Raw genomic sequence first — 22,073 nt, forward strand, 5'->3', positions numbered from 1 at the left:
AAAATCTATAAAGAACTTATCAAACTCAACACCCAAAGAACAAATAATCCAATCAAGGAATGGGCAGAAGACATAAAGAGGCATTTCTGCAAAGAAGATATCCAAATGGCCAACAGACACATGAAATACTCAACATCACTCGGCATCAGAGAAATACAAATCACAACCTCAATGAGATATCACCTCACACCAGTGAGAATGGCTAAAATTACCAAGTCAGGAAACGACAGATGTTGGCGAGGATGCGGAGAAAGGGGAATCCTCCTACACAGTTGGTGGGAATGCAAGCTGGTGCAGCCACTCTGGAAAACAGTATGGAGGTTCCTCAAAAAGTTGAAAATAGAGCTACCCTATGACCCACCAATTGCATTACTGGGTATTTATCCCAAAGATACAAATATAGTGATCCGAAGGGGCACCTGCACCCCAATGTTTATAGCATCAATGTCTACAATAGCCAAACTATGGAAAGAGTCTAGATGTCCATCAACAGATGAATGGATAAAGAAGATGTGCTAATATATATATACAACGGAATATTATGCAGCCATCAAAAAATGAAATCTTGTCATTTGCAATGGCGTGGATAGAACTAGAGGGTATTATGCTAAGTGAAATAAGTCAATCAGAGAAAGACAAGTATCTTGATCTCACTGATATGAGGAATTTGAGAAACAAAACAGAGGATCGTAGGGGAAGGGAGAGAAAAATGAAACAAGACGAAACCAGAGAGGGAGACAAACCATAAGAGACTCTTAATCTCAGGAAACAAACTGAGGGTTGCTGGAGTGGAGGGGGGTGGGAGGGATGGGGTGCGTGGGTGATGGACACTGGAGAGGGTATGTGCTATGGTGAGCACTGTGAATTGTGTAAGACTGATGAATCACAGACCTGTACCCCTGAAACATAATATATAATACGTTAATTAAAAAAGAGTTCATTTGCCATCTTAGAATACTACATATCTACAAAGCCATGAGAGCAGAATAGTAGAAAATGTGTTTCAGTGCTGAAAAACTATAAATCTTTAACCACTGATTGCATTAGGGGGCGCCTGAGTGGCTCAGTCAGTTAAGCATCAGACTCTTGGTTTTGGCTCAGGTCATGATCTCAGGGTTATGGGATGGAGCCCCACATCAGACTTCACACTCAGCAGAGAGTCTGCTTGTCTCCCTCTCTCTCTGCCCCTCCCCCATTCATGTTCTCTCTCTAAAATAAATAAATAAGTAAATCTTTTGTAAAAAAAGAGATTGCATTATTGCATTCCTAATGACTAAGACATGAAGCCCACACGAGCTTGAAATAAAAAAATGAGGAAAGTCTCAATATAACGAAAAAATTAGTAAACCATAAAGGGATTTCCATCAGGGGAAATGTTGGTGACAGGAGGTAGCGATAAGGAGAGCTGGGGTGTGGTAGCAGGAAAGGAGAAGGAGGTGTTGGAATCTTGACTCATTCGATGCCACAGTGTCTTGAATGTGCCACACTTAGCTGCAGGACCCCTTGGACTGACAGAGCAGTCCAGCAAATATAAGGTGGATGCTCATGTCTAAATACTCTTCTCTTTCTGCCTTTAATACTACCAGAGCCTAAACAAAATAAGATTAAATCAACAGAGCTTGAAAAATACGTATATGTGTGTGTTTATCTCCACGTGTGCATATACATTTATGCATGTACATAGTGAGCATACATGATATATATAAGTGTATATGCATAAGTATGTATCTCTATAAAAACATACATTATGGGGCACCTGGGTGGCTCAGTTGGTTAAGCGGCTGCCTTCAGCTCAGGTCATGATCCCAGGGTCCTGAGATCGAGCCCAGCATCAGGCTCCCTGCTCGGCGGGGAGTCTGCGTCTCCCTCTGACCCTCCCCCCTCTCATGCGCTCTCTGTCTCTCTCATTCTCTCTCTCTCAAATAAATAAATAAAATCTTAAAAAAAAAAAAAAGAATAACTTTGGGTGCCTGGGTGGCTCAGTTGGTTAAGCGACTGCCTTCAGTTCAGGTCATGATCCTGGAGTCCCGGGATGGAGTCCCGCATCGGGCTCCCTGCTTGGCGGGGAGTCTGCTTCTCCCTCTGACCCTCCTCCCTCTCATGCTCTCTGTCTCTCATTCTCTCTCTCTCAAATAAATAAATAAATAAAAATCTTAAAAAAAAAACAAAACACACATTACAACCATGTATCTGTGAACCCTGTTCTAATGATACTTGAAGCATCCCACATTCCTCTACAGATGAATATCCACCCTACCTATTACATTGGAAGGGGGAAATATTTAAACATTCAAGTTGACTTGTGCAAGAGCATTCCCTTGATGCAAAATTTCATGGCATGTTTTCACTCTACTTAATGTGCATATTGAATATAATCCTGAAGATTATATTATGCCGAGGACACGATTTTTCAGTTATTTGCTTGCCTCATGTCTCTTGCAGAGTGAGTTGGGATTTAGGGTTATAAGCTATTATGATTTTCACACATTATGCTTATAAAATAATGGAATATATATTTCTTATACTATTTTATATACTGATCGATGAATGGAGAACATATAATTTTATCAGTTGACTATGGCAGCTGGTGAGTACATTTCATTTTCCCTCATCCTCCAGGTAATAAAAAATAATGAATACATCACTATACTTTACTGTTTTATATAAATGTTTCATGCAGTTAAAGAGTTATAAAGTCAAAATAAAATGTTCATGGCAGAGAAAGAAATGGCACAGTACTAGAAGCAGAAGGGGGGGTATGTTTTCTGGTCTGTTATGAATAAGAGATTTTAGAAAAGAAGATTCTACTTGGTCTAATGGGACTGATGCTTTAACTAGTCTAGTGGTCAGCAACTACAGCCCGTGAGCTAAAACTGGCCGATGACCTGTTTTGTAAATAAAGTTTTATTAGAACACAAGGACACTCATCCTTTATATATTTTCTATGACCGTTTTTTGTGCTATAATGGCAGAGTTGAGTGGCTGTAACAGAGATGGTCTGAAATACTCTCTGGCCCTTTATGGAGTTTGTGGACCCCTGAGCTAGTCCATCTCCTGCCTTCTAGAGGGTGCAGAGCAGGTGTCCCTAGGAAACTGAGTAGTCCTGAAATGGCCCCTGCACTGTAGCATCACCATTAAAGTGTATGTTAGGGACACGCCCCCCGTATCCAGTTCACCTGTCCTTCGGGAACACAGCAAAGCAGACCCACAGGCCTGTGCCAAGGCTGCCTCCCTTAGAACCCTGCTTTCCCTTAGCGAGGGGAAGCTGTCTGTGCCTGCCGCAGGCTTCCCTGTAGCTGCTGGCGCCACTAAGGCTGCGGATGCCTGGGCGAAGGCTGCCCATCCTGGAGGCCAAGGACAACTAACGTCTGTGTCAGTCGTGCCAATGTCTGATGTTGGGAACACGGCAGATAACCACGCTGACCGTGCTCCTGCTGTCGCTGCCAGAACACCTGTCCTTGCTCATCACACAGTGGATGCTGCTGTTGTCTGCTCGTCACACAATGAGTGCCGCTGTTGGGACGCGACTTGCACCACTGCCCGGCCCTGGGACCAGGGCCAGTGTTGAGGGCACCCAGTGAGCAGTAGAGTCAGATAGCTGTTCCAGTGTTCACAGCCTGCTCGGGTAGGACTCATCTGGAGTCCAGGAGGATAGGGCCGACACAAATCTCTCCTCGTTCTGCTGAATGATGCTTTGTCATGGGGCCAAATTCCCAACCCGTTCTCTATTCCTCACCATGAATTCATTCCCGTGAAGTACGCGGCGCCATCACATAAATAAGTGTCAGCAGCTCCTCCCACCTTGTGCGCAAAGGCCCTCCAGCCTTGCTCAGGCTTAGCTCTTGCCTAGCGTGGGGACGGTGCTAAGCTGGAACTTGCGCTTTAGACCATGGGGTTTAAACATCTCCCTGGATTCTCTCAGCCATGATCTTCTGCTTGACGCTCTTGATGACCTGCTAGAAAATTGCCTGACAACAATCACATTCTAATAGGCTATGGGGGGGGAGGGGGACTAATTTTCTTGAAGGGACAGCTGTTAAATTCAGCCACCATCCTTCTGGCAGGGACTCTGGCTTCATGAGTTCATGGGCATATGCAGTGAGATACAGTGAGGTCTACCAGCAGGGGAGAAGCCTGGCTCACACTGGACATCTGGGAACACAGGTATGATACTATTTGACAACAATCCTGAGCACCTGTTCAGCGTGAACTGTTATTATATAAAAGTTCAAAACAACTGGATTTTTAAATGTACACAGGCACTTCTTATCTGATCAAACCCAGCCAGGACTTTTGGGGGGGTAAGCCTCAACCTCTGCTTTTAGATATCCAGGAAAGCTATCACTTATTCCTAGGCATATAAGATAAATCATGTAAGAAAAAAAAAACAGTTCTTCTAGAATTCCTTTCTTCAGTCTGTTTGCATCTTTTCCTGTCGTACATTGCAGAGCTTTTTGGAATTGTGGTAACATCTTGTGTAAGCATTTATGCCTCGAGCATCCTAACATATATCCTATAGGCTTCCCTGCTGCTGATGAGGACTACTGCAGTGCCTACATAAGTGCCCTGGCTGGTCCCCTGGTGACCATAGATCTCTACAGTGCATGTGATCAAGCAGAGATTGTCCGCGGATGACCTCACATATCCAGGCTTGCTGCCTGGATAATTCCGTTGTCATGGGATTCTGCCTTCCTGGTAACCCCCAGAAGGGCTGAGAATAACCCAGAGGTGCAGGGCAGCTGACATACGATGGAGAGAACACTGGACAAGGGGAAATGAGAATCCATGGAATATTCTTTCCCTTTCTTTCCCCCAAAGTGACTATTTAAAAAAAATTAAAGTCCATACAGAAATTCGGAAGACACACCACAGTCTGAGCAATCAGCCTGACTTTCACAGAACTGTGACCCACTGGGCAATGGATCCCCTTGTCTTTGCCCTCCCTCCTTTCCCACTTAATTTCTTTCTCGTCTCACTTCTGCTTCCTGAAAATTGTTCTCCCCAATAAAATATTAGCACATAGCTTGTGCCCCAGGCTCTGCTTTCTAGGGAACCTGTTCTAAGACAATCCCAGCAGAATTTTATTTAGGTAGAAAAAGCATGTGCAGTTCAAATGTGTAGCACGTGAGCCTTCAAGGTTTTAGGCAGTATATAAACTGAAGAGGGTGGGGAGGTAATGGGGCAGGGGAGAAAAATAAGACAAAATAACCACTAATTCTACCCCTTCCAGGATGGGGCCCTTTCCTGAGTCTCAGTTCCCCAACCCTAAAAGAGGGAAATGAATAGCTTCTGGGGGGTAAGAATGAAATGAGATAATGGATAGTAAGTAAGATAGATTCTGTCATAGATAATAAATAGATTGTGGAGTCAGGCAAACCTGGGTTGGAATCCCAGATCCATCTTTTACAGGCTATGTTAACTCTGGAGACTCAGTATTTAACCTTGACATAGCACTTAGTTCATAGATTCATTGTGAATTACAAACAGAAGAATGTATACAAAATGCTCAGCAGTATGCCTGGAATGGAGCTGTTACTAAATATCATCTATCATTATTTTGAAAATTATTTGTGATGTTGAAAGCATTACACCAACAATAGTTATTACTAGCTCCTTATAATTTTGATAACTTTCTTTTTCATATGCATTTCCATCATTTACATGAAACAGAAGATATGGCTTTCCCAAATTAAATGATCTCTACACTAGGCATAAGTGACCAGATTATGGGATCTTCCTTTAATTCTTACACTTTTGTCACAATGAGAAGCTGTACAATGGGATTTGTGGAATTGAAGTAAATATAATATGGAAATGAGGCCAAAGATTCATGAAGCTTCTTGACGTGTCAGGAACTAGTTACTAAGAAAAGATTTTTATTCAAGGAGCTTAGGTTCAGGAAGAAAGACAATGGTGGTAATTTACTCGACTGCAAGTAAATTAGTGGTTTTGACCAATTGGGATTTTTACAAACAGCCTTTTAATAATAAAAGCTGACATAGGAGACAGATACATTTTCCTTACTATTTGGAAGAAAAGGAGTATTTTTTTTAAAGGAATGGTTTGGAAAACAAATTTGAGATGGTCCATTTTTAATCTCATCAAGTACCCATCAGGACTTATCTTCGGCTAGGAAAAAGTTCAGGAGACTGAAAATTTGAAGAGGAAAGGGTGTTAGAAATCATCTTTCCACAATAATAATGCATCTCTTTTAGCCTCATTAATTTCCAGAATCTTCTTTATCTGGAGAAGTGGTTGGGAAGCATGCCTAAACTCCTCTTGAAATCTCTTGTCCCTGAGGATGAAATTTATATGTTTAGGATGAGCTGAGAAGTTGGTCTCAGCAGCAGAAAACCCACAAGAATCTCTGCCTAGTGATTAGACAAACAAAGTCAATGATGGCCTACATCTCTAAATGCAAGGACAAGTGGATGTTCAACAAATAATAACATTTGCCAGTAGCAGTCATGAAACAAGTTTCTTCCATGCTATGGAAGCAGTGGTGAAATATGAAAAAAGATTAATAGGTGTTCAATACAAACTGCTCCCCTGTATTTGTGTGGTTTCCTTTCCTTTGCCTGGGGGATGAAAGAACTAAGTAAAAGCATTCACTTAGGATTCCTAGAACATTTCTGTGAGGTGGGAAGTAGAAAACAATAGATATCTATCTTGGTGAAATGAAGACTCTAGTAGGTGTATGAGCTCTTTGGATGAAAAAATATATGCTTTATCTCAAGTCTATTTCAAAAAAGAATCAGAAAATTTCCTATACTCTAAATTATACAGATCTCTAGCTCACCCTGCAGCACAAAAGAAAAAATCGTTTTTATTACTAGTAGTAGTCGTTGTAGTCGCTAACTTTCATTGGGTTTATTATGAGCTTATTATTGAGCTTATTATGTGCCAAAAACTGTGCTAAGTGCTTTATAAAGCTGAGCTTGATTTTCTTAGAGTTTGAGACTAGGGCTGGTGGGAGAGATTTTTGGGGGGATGAGATGATTCTTGGAAACAGGAGTGAGGGAATGAGAGGAAGGAGATAAAGAAGGAGCAAAAGCTAATATATATCTTTTACCTAGGTCACTGAATTTGGCAACAAGGTCTTGACCTTGTCAAAACTTGTAAGAAGCATGTAAAATGAATTCCATAATTGTTCATCTGAACAACAGGAGGCTGGGACATTTATCACTGGCTTCCAACTCCCATTGGTTAAAGGTTGCCTCCTCTGAACCTCTGGGCTGCACCTGCATGTGAGCTAAGGGGAGTACCAAGGTTTGGAGAGGCCTTGGGGCTAAAAAAAGAAGGAGATAACCAATGCTTGAGGTGGGGTGTGATCAGTATGACTCAAAATCATCCATCAAAGCTTTGGCTAAAATCAGAGGGGTGCCAAGGAGATGCTGCAAAGGCAACAAGAGGGTGTGACACAGCTAATTGTACTTAACGTTCACAATGCCCTATTATACCATCATCATCCCCATTTACTGATATTAATGCCGAGAGAACAAAAATAACTTGCCCAACTTCACACAGCTAGTAAATGGTGTAACAGGACTTCAAATCCAAGCAGTATGATCCCAGAACCTCGTCTTAACCATCTCATTACATGCCACCAATGACCTATTCTCTACAACCCCTTGTCCCAGACACTCATTTTTCCTGTGCTAAGAAACACACACACACACACACACACACACAAATTTCCAAGTACAAAACTCCTGCCTAAAAAGACTTCCCTAACTCATCCTTTTGTTTTCTTTTTTCTTTCTTTTATTTTCCCCTAAATCATCTTTTAAAAGCAGGTAACTTGAGGAATTTAAAGGATTTCGTTGAAGTCGGCAGTACACTCGGGTGTGGACTATGTTGCTTCCAGCGAGGGCGCCTAATAAAATTATCCATCAGGACTTCTGGATTGGCCCCCTGGGGTTATTTGCACAGGGAAGATATTCCCATCTATAAGGGTATGAAGATTTTTCAAAATAATCACATTGCTGCTGAAGTTCCAGGCTAGAATATCTCCATTATGGAAATCTAAGCACTGTATGGAGAGAATGGAACTGAGCTGGTTTTCCTATCCCACTTAGAATGGAACATAAGTTAAACATTCTCTTGGGCTTTTAAGTCTTGAGATGATGCGTGATTTTCAAAAGTGAGAAAGAAAGCCTACTTTACTAGATGGGTGAGTAAGGAAAGCTGTAAATTATGAAAAGAAAAAGAAAAAAAAACCCTAGAGAAGTAGCTAACAAAAATACTATCTGTAGGCTGTGGTAGGTATTGCAATGCATAGACTCATAAGTGAGGTGACTATATATCTATCCATCAGACCCGGGATACTTGAAGATAAAAGCAGAAAGAAGGCACTATTGATAAATTATAAACATTCTAAAGTTTATGCACCAGTGATTGTGATAGTCAACTTCAACATATATATGTGTGTGTGTATGTGTATAATTTACACAGAAATTTAAAGACTAAAATAGCTCAGTGTTTTGGGGCACCTGGGCGGCTTGGCTGGTTGTTAGATATCCGACTCTTGATTTCGGCTCAGGTCATGATTTCAGGGTTGTGAGACTGAGCCCTGCCTCAGGTTCCACGCTCAGTGTGGAGTCTGCTTGTCCCTCTCCCTCTGCTCTTCTCCCCACTTGTGTGCTCTCTCTCTCTTTCACTAAAATAATAAATAAAAATAAATAAAATAGCTCAGTGTCTTGATTAAGACCATAAACACTGGAAATAAAAGAACTCCACTGATCTCACGTATTAATGTGTATGGTACATATTTATTGAATTCCTAATCATATTCCTAGTAAATACAAGAGTATGGTAATGGATATAAGGGAAAAAAATAATGTATCCCCAGCTCTATATGAATTTATGGTCTAGTATGGGAGGCTGTAGAGTAATAACTAATAAAATAAATAACAATTTATATATCAAGGATAATAAGAAGATTAAGAATTAATATTAGATGATAAGCTTCCTAAGGACAAAGAACTCGGTCTGTCATATGCATGAATACACTGTAGGGTATCCAACCATCTTAGTTTGTCCAGAACTGAGGGTTTTCCTGGGACACAGAATTTTCAGTGCTAAAACCAAAAAAGTTCTAAGCAAATTAGGATGAGCTTCCAGCCTGGCAATAAAGTAATCTTAAGTGGATCCTGGCTTTCCCTCAAAACAAACAAACAAACAAAACAAAAAACAAGAGTGTAGGAACATGAATGTGTACACGAACAAGGTTAGTAGAAAGTATTACTTATACTGAGTTCTACCATTTTTCAAGTACTTTATATACATCATCACAAAAAGGGTCTAAGCTAACTGACCAAAGGGGAAACTGAGGCTCAGGGAGGTTACTCACTTTGCCCCAGTCCCCAGAGATTGGAAACTGCTGAGCTGAGAATGGGATAGGAGTCATCCTGCACTGTCTGAATCTAAAGGCCCCAGGGGTAAGGAAAGAGGATGCTCTAAGTTCTTTGCTCAAAACGTCAACAGAGACAGAAATGTGGAATTAGAATTGAATTCCTCATCCGAGGGAAGCCAGCCATGTTTCATTTAGGGAGAGCCATTTTGTTTTTATTAACACACACACACATGCTCAAGATAGTTTGCTTGCCTCCCTCCCTCCTGGCAGCTGCTTTGAAGCCGACCAGAAGCTCCAGAGGGAGCCGAGCTGTTTCTAGCAGCTGTTTCTCAAACACCTAACTTCATTTTCAGATCAGAGCTGTGGTTTGAAGTCTTAAAACCTTTGCTGCTTCAATCACATGAGAGCAGAAGCAGCTAACACAATGGGTGCCTCCCCAGCAGCCTATCTGAATGCCTCTCTGTGTGCTGGGTGCTTCGGGCACAATGTGGTGTGGGGCTATCTGTTCAGTCTGCGTTCAAATTCTCTTCTCCTCACTTCTAAGAGAGACACACAGAGGGAGAAGGAGGCAGTATTTCACTCAAACTCAAGCGAGTGAGCGAGCTCTCCCTCCTCTCCATCCCTCCCCCCCTCATTTTTCATTGTATGACTCCTAAGTACTTAAATTCCAAAGAGAATGAGAAAATGACACTTATCCATCCTAAAAACTCAAAGTTAGCATTCTGTCATATTTGATAAAAAAAAAAACCTTTTGGAAAGAGATGACATGTTATAGACAGGTGGGCACTCTTATTTGCTACCCAAACACATTCCCCTCCTTTGCTCCCAGGCAACATCATGAGGAAGATGGCGTGATCCTTTCCATCCAGGTTCATGCATTTTTATTAATATGTATGTGTCCATAACCAATAGGAAATAGTGTGGGGAAGGTTATTTTTTCACTCTTCATTAAGGGTATCATACTGTGTAGCCCTACTTAGTTCTTAAATTTTTACTGAGTATTTTTGTTTTTACAGGTGCAGTCGTGTGAATACATGACAAATTAGCACATTGCTTTTTGTTGCTTTGTGGTCTTCTCTCACATGAATATTACAGTTTCTTTTTATTTCCCAATGTTAAATGCTTAACTTATGTTTCACTCCCTCTTGCATTTCTGTACTACAATAACTCTGTGAGGTAGATTTGTACAGATAAGGAAATCAAGGTCGAGGTAACTCAGATAACAAGTCAAACGTACACCATTAATGAGTGAATTACTAGAACCAGGAAACAGGGCAGAGGAGCCTTAAACTGTTTGTTTTCCATAAAGAATAGACTCCACGAGAAAGGAAGGAAAAGGAGTAACACTTCCTTCTGGAGTATTGACCGAGAAGGCCTTAATGTTCCCCTCAGCTTGACTAAATTTTAGACAAGTTTCTTCCTGACTATAGGCCCATGACTTCCGTTTTCTTAGAGCATTTACTTGAGAAAACTTGCAATTGTAAATTCTTTCTCCCTCCCTTTGAGATATAAATCTTTTCCCAGCCTCTTGCCAGTTTTACAGCCCAAGAATGTCTTTCTCAAGGACCTAGGAGCCATCCCTTTGAAATGTAATCATCAAGAATCATGGGATCCCTGTCTCTCAGTCTCTGTAAAAGGACAGAAGCCTAAATTCAAAAAGGGACAATCAGCAAACACAGCTGGTCTAGTCACATTGATCACCCTTGTCCCTAAAGCCCTCAAGGACCTTCCCATGAACTCACCCCAGCTTTGGAAGACCCATTTGCCTTTTGTTTAGCAAAGATGAGTTCAATCTCTCTCCCCTATTGTCACAGTCTTCAATAAAGTCTTCCTTGTCATTTAAACAAGCTTCTGGTGCAATTTTTCTTTTATAGGATCTACTCTATGCCACATACTTCCACAGCCTAGACTCTCCCTCTGAGAAGGTTATTATCCAGATCAGCCCACTTGCTTCCCCTTTTCATATTTCCAGTATTTGCTAAAGAATAAAATGCAGAGTCATGTAGTTTCTAAAATTTTCAATATCTCTGGTGTTCCTTCAAACCACCAAAGGGTGGAGTCAAATTTAAGGACACACTACCTTTTGTCCTCATGCTACCCATTCTTTCCCTTTCATTCAAAATGAGGAGTTTTCTCTGAAGCCCAGAGCATTGCTGGGATTCTCCCTAATCCACAAGCCTGAAATTGCCTAAAAACCACAACCATAACGCACATAGCTGTCTACTGGAGGTGATCATCTTTAATCCTGGGCTCTGCAGTTGCATGTCTGATCCCTCTCCTGCTTGTAAGAAAAAAATAATCTGGAGACCATGTAGGAGCTATAGGATGCTACCAGCATATTCTGTTTCAGACTCTATAAGTGATATGGTGGCAGAATAAGTCATCCCATTTCAGCCTATTGACCTTCATGCAGTACATCATGCTCACTCTTGTGATATTTCCTGAACAATATCCTTAGCAGAGGTCATTATGTGAAGGTAAATATATGCATCCAGAAGCAAGAAGTGTTTTCAGAGCAAGCACAGAGCTCTGAATTCTAAGATGAGTGTCTTTCATCCAATGTGAGTAAATGAAGGCTTAGAGAGTGGGGCAGAGGGGAAAACATCAAGACATACGTAGCAAGGAATGACTGAAGGAGGTTCTAGGTACATTCTGGAGAGTAAAAAATCCAACAACAAATTGTGCTTATCTCTCTACCAAAGTGCAACCTCCTACCCTCTATCACATCCCTAAATGAGCTGCCTTATTACTTTGATGGTCAGAATTGTCACGTCTCTCTATTTTATTACTATCTTTTTATTTTGTAAAGACCTTTTGGAGAGCAGTTTTAGGTTTACAATGAAACTGAGAGGGAAGTCCAGAGATTTTCTAATATTTACAGCAATCCTCTTGCCCATCTAAGCCATTTGCTCTTCTACAACGTACTTTTGAAGCATATTTTTGTTTTAATAAAGCAAGTATTTAAGCCACATTGTAAAACAAAGCAAAATAAAAAAAAAAAGACTCTCAATTCCTCAGGATTGTGTGGCCACCTGAGCACAAGACACTCAGCCTCCCAGTGATAGATTGATACAACTCAACCACATATAAGTTCAAGGGGTGCGTGCGTGCGTGTGTGTGTGTGCGTGTGTGTGTTTAATCACAGCCAGAGACGCTGGAGAAAGGTCAGACCCCACCCACATACCTCAGAGCTTTCAGCAGGAAAGAAAACGCTGATGATCTTCAGTTTCATCCCAAATGCAAAAGGGAGCCTCTCTAAGTTGGCAAAAAAAAAAAAAAAAAAATCAAAATAAGGCTATTTATTCTCCTCCCAGACTTACAAAAAAAATCCTCATATTCCCCAGGTGGGTTGAGGCAGGACACAAAGACTGACCAAAGCTTAGTGAAGAGAATTTGAGGAAAGGGTCTTATTAAAGTAGCAGATGACAGAAGGGTGAGAGTCCTCAGCATTTTAGGGTTTTTTGGGGTTTTTTTGGGTTTTTTTAAAGATTTTATTTATTTATTTGACAGAGAGAGACACAGCAAGAGAGGGAACACAAGCAGGGGGAGTGGGAGAGGGAGAAGCAGGCTCCCCGCAGAGCAGGGAGCCCGATGTGGGACTTGATCCCAGGACCCTGGGATCATGACCTGAGCCGAAGGCAGTCGCTCAACCGACTGAGCCACCCAAGCGCCCTTAGGGTTTTTTTGTATTTTGGTTTTTTAGTATAGTTGACACACAATGTTACATTAGTTTCAGGTGTACAACTTCTTTTTTTGAGAAGTTTATACATTCTGCTGCGCTCACCACAAGTGTCAGCTACCATCTGTCCCATTACATCGTTACATCCCTAGTCAGTAGCACTGCCTGTGTTCCTTATGCTCTGCCTCTTATTCCTGTGACTGACTCACTCCATAACCCGCAGCCTGTGTCTCCCTCTCCCTTTCACCCATCTTGCCCATCTCCTCGGCAAGTTTTCAAACCTCGCTGCTCACTAGAAGCAGCTAGGAGATGTTTCAAGCTACCTGCTGCTCAGAACCAAGCACACACTGCAAAATTGCAGCGGAGGACGCTGGGCATTCCTATTTTTTAAGTTTCCTGGGTGATTCTAACATGCAGCCAAGGTAACGTCCCAGATCTGGACAAAATAACTTTCCTGCTCAAGAGTGAAACACACAGGGCGCCCGGGTGGCTCAGTTGGTTAAGCATCTGCCTTCAGCTCAGGTCATGATCCCAGGGTCCTGGGATGGAGTCCCACATCAGGCTACATGCTCAGTGGGGAGCCTGCTTCTCCCTCTCCTACTCCCCCTGCTTGTGTTCTCTCTCTCTCTGACAAATAAAGAAATAAAATCTTAAAAAAAAAAAAAAGAGTGAAACACACATTGCACCCCCAATGTCAGCCTTTTCACTATCTTGAACAAAGTTAATCTGTACTTACTCATTGCTGTAATCAAAGGCCTGGCACACATCAGGAACTCATTCATAATTGATGAATAAATGAATGAATGATCACTAGCTAGCAAAAATATTACAAATATTCATAAGTTATCATAAAGAATTTATGTAAAAGTTACAAAATGTATATGCAAGGTATTCATCACACTGTAGTTCATAGATCTGATATATCAATTATAATATATCTGTACAACAGAATTCTGTGCAGACACTAAAATAATGTTGCAGGTTATTTTTTAATATAGAGAGCTGTCCCTGTTGTATTATTGATAAAGAAAGAACACACTAAAAACAGCACAGATAAAATAATAATTTTGACTTAACAAATTCATGTGTGTGTTTATGTGTCTACATAGAAAAATTGGAGAGGCATAAACATTAATGTGGTTATCCGTGGAAGATAAAAATAAGGATGGTTTTCACTGTCTTATACCTATTCTTTACTTTCCTCAGCTCATATTACTTTACTAATTGCAGTTTCTCGATATGTACATTTTCTACCCAAAGTTGGGAACGGCTATATCCCATCCACTGCAGGTCCATCTTGACTTCAGAACACTCACCATTTATGCATCAAGTCAGGCCAAACTACAACAGTGGAGAGGGAGAAGCATTGATCTTCCCTGTCCTTTTCCATACCTATGGTTCAGCCTCCATCATTGATGTTGTTCACCTCTACCTCCCAAAGACGTCCCCACTGGAAATTGATCACTTCATTTGACCCAGTGCATCCAGTTATACCCATAAAACCTATTTCTTCAGGACCTCTGCTTCCATATGTTATGGGGCTGGATTATCTGGTATAACTATTTCTTAATCTGTATTAGAGTCATGCCTAATATGTCAACATTCACAGGGGTAGTTGTGTTTTGAGGCAATATCCAAACATGGCAGTGTCTCTAAGGTGACGAGAGAGTTTTCAGAAACAGGACCGTGGTGAGGACCTTATCTCTCTCTGATAGTGGGAGAGAAGATATAGTAGAGCAGAGAAGTAAATACTGAAATAATTACAGCTGGAAATATTTGGATGCTTCCTGAGCCTGATACCACACAAGCACTTTCTATGATTAAGAAATATAAATATTATAAACACAATATGTATGTATTATGCCCACAATATGGAGACATTACCCATTTCATAAATGAGAAAACAGAGCCTTAAGGAGTTTAGAACTTGCCCAAGGACATATAAACAGTAAGAAGCAGAGCTGAGATCTTATCACAGGCTTCAGTTCTCTCCCTTGACTGACTAACACAACAATGTCATATTATGTTGTTTCTGGAGCTTCTCGAAGCTCAGTTTAATTCAGTCCTCAATACTGATTATGTTCATTTCTGGACAGGTAGATATTATGAGTGAATAAAACTTGACTGGAGCCCTTTAGAGGCTTATACTGATGTAGCAATTTTTTCCAGCCATGGAAGAAGAAAACCAAAATTCTCAAGTATCTTTTATCTTCTAGACTAGTGATTGTCCAGGTGTGGTCCCTTGGACTAGCACCACCTGAGGTCTTATCAGAAATGCAAATTCTGGAGCCCCACCCAGACCAACCGGCTCAGCATCTCCTCAGGAGTGGGGTCCAGAATCTGTGTTGAACGAGGTCTTCCTGGGGAGAACCACAGTTCTAGGCACCCCATCATGTGTTTCACAGGACATTTTTCACTCAATCCTCAGACTCTCAAGATCAGCTCATAATTCCAGATGAGTAAACTGAGGCATGGGGATCTGGATTAATGTTCCCCCAAAGGCATAGCCAGTTAAGTGATCAGGCTAGAAATCTACCCAGCCTCTGGTGATATGGCGTGAATGGGACAGAGCACATATTTGGACTCTGCCACTAGTTCAATGTAACCTTCTTTGTTTGCGTGCAGCTGCACTGTCAAAAACCCTCTGCAAAGGCATACCAAGGAAGAGAATTTAACTGTAAACTAAGATACATGTGGGCACTTATCTCATAATAAGATTCTACTTATGAAAGAATGCTATAGTGTAATTAGACTCTGGGAGGCCAGGCAAAAAAGAAAAAAGTGTGGCTGTTATTTTAACTACTTCTCTGTGATGGAGTATTGCCGGAGAGTTATTCACACAACAGATGCTGTGAAGATATGTGCTGATTCTGGGGGTTGCTACATAAGCCCACAGCAACAGAGCCTCCGGTCTTCACGCACGCAGACATGAGTCCTCCCTAAGCAACGTCTGATGCTTGCAGCAGAACTATAGATCGAAGCTAATGGGAAAAAATGCAACGCCTCCATTCAGACTTTCTGAAAATATTTGCTTGTGATGTTTTGTGCAACAGAGATTCCACACACATACATACATACACACACACACACACACACACGACAGTGTTTATTCTGGGTTGCTTTCATTTGGAGAGCCAGATTAGGGAGGGTAATCAAGTACATTTCACTTTTACCTAGTAAATAAGTTAAATGGTCCCTGTGGTTATTCATTAAAACTTTTATGGTATGTTCAACAATTACCAAACAGCTTGAACAAAACAGAGGTAAATTAACTTTCCCAAATCCACATGGCTTGCCAAAAGGAGTGTACTCAAAGCAATTTCATTGGTTTAAAGTTCATCCAAAATACTATTAGCTTGGAGTCCAATTTTGAACTGTCAAGGGGAATATATACAATGGTAATTTCAGATCATTATCATGGCATTCCAATGCAAATGGCCACAATTTAATTCATTATCACTAACACTACATCTTTATTTTGCTACCAACTGGTGACTGACATTTTCAGGACTACAAGAAGCAAATGCTAATTAGGCCACGGTGTACTCTTACCCTTTCTTCTTTCCCTACATTTTCCCATCTTTAGGGAGACCTGCTGGAGGCTACTTTGAACCAGCTGCCGGCCTTTGACACTCCTTTCCCCTGCCCTCAGCCAGCCTGCCATCCCTGGGATAGAATCATGCTCCTCGGATTGCCACTTCCAGGCCTTGTACCTCTGAAATGGGGCCTATGTAATGCAGCGGCCCCTTCCTTAAATCACCCCCCCAACCTCATTTAGGGAATCGAAAGCACTCTCCAGAGTGACAGCGCATAGCTATTAACATGCACACACTGCCAGGAAAGTTCAAATTTGCATTTAGACTGGACAAAAGGGAAAGAAATGGCTTTCTAGGCTCTTCCTTGCATCACCAGAGTCTCAAAAATTACTAATCTCTGAAATGATGCCAGAAGGGAACTTCCCCTGCTCCTCTCATTCAGGCTTAGGTAGACTCGATTCATCTCTGGAAGTGTGCCTTTTCACTCTCAACATGAGATGAGAAAGAGCTGTAAAATCTCAAACCGCTCTAGTAAAATGTTTCATGTGTTCAAATGAGAGCAATTAGTAACCGAAGATCCTCAGATCTCCAGGCTACGGGTTCAGGGAAAAGATATAAAACATGAATTTTCTTGCCATTTCCCTGATTGGACACAATAATTCTGCCTTTAAGACAATGCCTACCTCTAGAAGCTCCACGAAAATGTCATTTATTCTCTCATTATTTAACTGCAATGATAATAATAATAATAGATGGTCATTATGTGCCAGGTCGCCCAGCAATTGGCTTTGCATCCTTTTATCTTCAAAACAATCCTGCAAGATATGAACTTGGTTACCCTTGAGGAAGACGGGGCTGGCCAGTGCAAATGGCAACGGTGAAGGGTACCTTTTGTTGGCTGCCTTCCCCTCACTGTATCACCATCCACTATATCAATTTCCCTTTGCGACATCACCACCCCCTTCCCATGTCCCTTGTACTTCCCAACTCAACTCCTTTCATTCAAATCCCTGTGTCGGGGTCTAGTCCTAGGGAACCCAAATTAAGACAACAGAAGGGGGTATGATCCAGGAATTAAAAATGTACGTGCCCTGTGTGGTGAATGTGGGATGTAGCATGGATAAATAAACTATTCCAGTATTACTAGAGCACAAAGTAGAGTAATACATGAGACAAGTAATAAAAAAAAAAAAAAAGGATATATTTGAAATGCTTTTCTCCACACTGAAATTCACTGGTCTACAAAGCATTTCTCCTTTCAAAGGATTGATACATATATACTTTAATTATAAATCAAGGTTTCAAGCACCCTTACAATTAGGCAGGTGTACCTTACTGGGAATCACCCTTAAGCAAGTTGGCATGCAGAAAGCCATTGCTCTATGTACAATGCCTGACACCAGATGTAGCCCTCGAAAGCATAAACTCGGGTCCCCCGAAGGACACACTTCTCAATAACAACCTTCCAACCAGTTGTCATCATCCATCATCTATCCAATCATTAACAAATTTTGCTTCAACAACTGTGCATTTCAGACTGAGAGAAAAAAGGGGGGAGAAGGAGGGATAACCTCATGTGTACACGTGTTGTTGCTCCTCTACTTCTAAAAAATTAAGTGTTCTGCTGAAAAAGTATGTGCCCTGGGGCACATAGGAATTTCAAGGCCTGTTTTATGTTTGCAAGTTAATCTTTCTTTGTCCTCCATCTCAGCCAGCAAATACAATTTCATAATAACACAACTCATCTCTGTGTTTTTGAACTTGGCTTTGGATTGGAGATCATTGTGCCTTCATCTTCAGATGTCTCACTTTGATGGATTCTATTTCAAAGGGAGAGATAAAACCCAAAGTTCATTCTCACAGGGGGACATCCTTTAAAGCCAAAGAGAAATGCTGGCCCTCTTTGTGGCACACAGCAGCCCAGAATCACTTTGAGATCCTCTCTTGGAAGTCCCTGGGCAAGTGCAAAACGGCTGTCAGTGATTTATTCCGTGCCCCCAGCAGAACAGAATTGCTATAGCTACCTCCAAGTGGGCAGACTGAAGTTGTAGCAGTGAGACAGGGCGAAGACCTCGGGGAAACAGGTCTCCTCGTGCCTCTTCCTAATTACTAGCCATGTAGCTAAGCTCTTCAGCACTCATGGCTCCACTGGGTATAAATAGCATCTATCTATCTATCCATCTATATGTACCTTTGGAAGTCTAAATCTGGGCAGGAGGAAGGAGGGATCTATTCAAACCCACATTCTTACCTCTCTTCTCTCTCCCTCTCTCTCTCTCTCTCCCCCTCGGGACTCATGTCCAATTACACAAAGAGAAAAAGTACTTTGTGTATTTCTCTCTTAGACATAACACATTTCACTTTCTAAAGCTGTTTCCTGTGGGTCCTTCAATCTGCCATTCTATTTGGCTCTTACATTTCCTGTAATTTCGAGGACATCTCTTCCTAAATACATTTCCTATTAGAAGCTTCCACTTCTAATAGATTGCAATTTCCACAGAGATGCACAAGTTCGTACTTATCTTTACATCCTCCGGACTTTAGAACAAAATCTGAAATATCTTTTTCATCCAATACATGTTTGTTGAATGAATAACTGAAGAAAAACGGAATCATTTACATTTCATCAATTACTCTTGTTTGAAGCCTCCGCCTTTCTTTGAGCATGGGCATAGCTGTCCTATCTTGCCCCAACCAAAAAAAAAGTGTAATGCTTTTACATCATGTACCCTCTGAAGTAATTCATCAGTTTGAAAGCAGGAGATGGTATCTCTCTTCCTACCCGCTTCCTGAGTGACAGCAATTTTCTAACCAAAGAAATGGAGCAAGTGACCAGCCTTAAAAAGATCAGTATTATCTCAGCTGAAGGTAAATATGGGGGCTATCCCTCTCTACTCCACAACCATGCCCACCTTCCTTGGATGGCACGTCATGTCAGTATCTATCTATGGTTCCCACAAGTAGAATCTCAACCAAGGTTTTAATGGCAGCAGTGGTGTAATTGAGCATAACTAGAATCTCGGATCACTGGTGGGCTAATATTTTATAGACTCAATCTGCAAAGTGCTAAACATGCAAGGCACCATACTAGACACATTAAAAATTAAAAAAAAAAAAAAACAGCAATCGAATACTCAATAAACTAAGATTCCAGAAAGAAAATAAAACATGGATACGTGGATAAATGTCCATGCTTTGTTGTTGGAAATGACTTCTCTCTTCAGGGTTTCAAAATAAAGTGTTATTGGAAGAGGGGCTTAGACCAGCCTGGTAGATCATAGAGAGCTTCGAAAAGGAGGGGCCATTTAACAAATCCTTGAAGGAATATATTCATATGTGAATGAACTCGGTGGTATGCTCTTACATAAAAAAAAGTTAAAAGCCCTGATTTGTCACAGTTGACAATCTCCGTGTTGTAAATACCCCTACCCTAGCCAGCAACCACCTCTTGAAATTCCTGAAAAATTAACAATTAGCTCTCATCAGCCAGATCCAGCAATACCACTTGTTTGATGAACCTCAACTTTGGCAACCCCTCTTGTGAATTTGAATGCTGTATATGCAACTGAAAATATTCACCTGTCCCCACGCTGAATACGACATGTTTTTGCAATGAAGGAAAAGTGGTTTAGGGAAGAGAACTAGATAAGCTTTGGAGTGCTTTTAGCTGACCCCAAGAGTCATGGTTACACCCGGGAAAATTATCCCCCCGTCTCTGAGTAGCTCTGGGTCTTGGCAATGTAAAAACATATTGGCAGCTTTACTTAATCAGAGTATTTCATTAGAAATTAGATCATATGTCCCCATCTTCCAATCTAGGAACTCTGTTGACGATACTATGGATTTAGGAATACTGTATCTACAGAACCCTTTCCATAAGGATTTTTTTTAAAGGCAGTCATGAGAGGAAGAAGGAAGTTAAAACAGAGGAGGTCTGAGTACTTCTCTATGAAACCCACGTTGGCTGGAAGTCAGAGTTTCTTTGGGCAATTGCCTGATGATGGGAGAGAATTTGGCAAAGGTAACCCAGGCTTCTGGATATGCTTGTGTTTTTGTTTACTGAGCCCAGAGGTTTATTTCTCAAATGAATTCTCTCTCTCTTTTTTTTTTATTGCAATGGTAGTAATCATGAATATCCTCTTGGTAATAAGCTCTGTGAAGGTTCCTTGGCAAAACGGGCTATAAATATTGGCCATAGGCCACATTTCAATATTTTGGTTTGAAAAGCCCAGGAAACATTTTCAGAAAAGATCCATTGTTCTGGCCCTCAGCTGGAATCCCAAACATCAGGCTTCCTGTGCTGTCTCACTGCCATCATCCTGGGCATCAGCAGAAGACACTTCATCAGTCACATTGCTTGGTGTCCAGCCCCCAAAATGATCAAATATCTGTAAACAGTATTTCTTTATTGGGTGAGAAAGGAGATAATGTGAACACCAAGATCCCTCATCAATCTTGAATGCCATGAATCTAAAAGCCAGTCAGTTCTCAGAAAACCACCCTGTACAGATGGAACAAGGTATGAGAGAGGGCAAGCTGGAAGCAAAGCTTCTAGACATGAACTGGTTTCTAACATATGAAGGTGCTGGCTTGCCCATCTACTACTACGTCTCCTTCCAAATCTACAAATCTGGACATCTTCTGTCAACAGAGTTCTAAATTTTTCTTTTGGCATCGGGCTCTAAAAGACTGATAAACTACCTTCATTCAAAGCCGTTAAAGAAACACTGATTGTCTTCCAAGCTACTAAATGTGACATTAGGAAATCAAGAATTAAAGGGAAAGGATCTCTGCATGATGATGCTCACAACTGGATAGGGAAACCACAGTTGAAAAGACAACTGAAATACTTTAGTACAGAGATCCCTCCTCCATTCCCTCCAATGACCTACAGTCTCCTTGTGGTCGTTAGAATTACATAATGATCAGGACATTTAAGGACACATCGGGTCAGCCCGGTCACCCCTTAGGTTTGGCCTTCGCGGTTGAGCAGGTCATGCTAAACAATCCAGAGCTGGCAAACCACAATGGAGGCTTTCACCTCAGACAACCTCATCTCTGTTGATTCACCAAGGTGCCCTCAGTGCTATCCTCGTAACCACCACCGACATTAGAATCAAGTATTCCCAACTCTGCCACTTACTAACTTTGAGATATGGCACAATTTGCATGAGAATGCATCAACTTTCTCATCTGCCTAAGTGGAGTATATTTTATTCCTCATCCCAGGCTCAAAGGCAATATCTAGAATGAGGCTACTCAATTAACGTGACCAGGTATTAATTGTAGTATTATGGGATATATGTATGCAATAGCAGAGGCCCTCTGCTTGTTTTTACCTATTCCATAATATTTGTATGAGGCACAGCTGGGCAAGTGCATTAAGAGAAAGTGCTTCGGTCATTCTCACTGGATCTTCAAAATACTCATGAACGTTAGGATGCTACCATGAATTTTTCCTTTCTTTCTTTCTTATCAAGGCTGATGTCTCTAATTCTGGGTA

The sequence above is a fragment of the Mirounga leonina genome, unplaced genomic scaffold (assembly GCF_011800145.1).
Source record: "Mirounga leonina isolate KUSES-001 unplaced genomic scaffold, KU_Mleo_1.0 Mir_180, whole genome shotgun sequence".
In the NCBI taxonomy this organism is placed as follows: Eukaryota; Metazoa; Chordata; class Mammalia; order Carnivora; family Phocidae; genus Mirounga; species Mirounga leonina.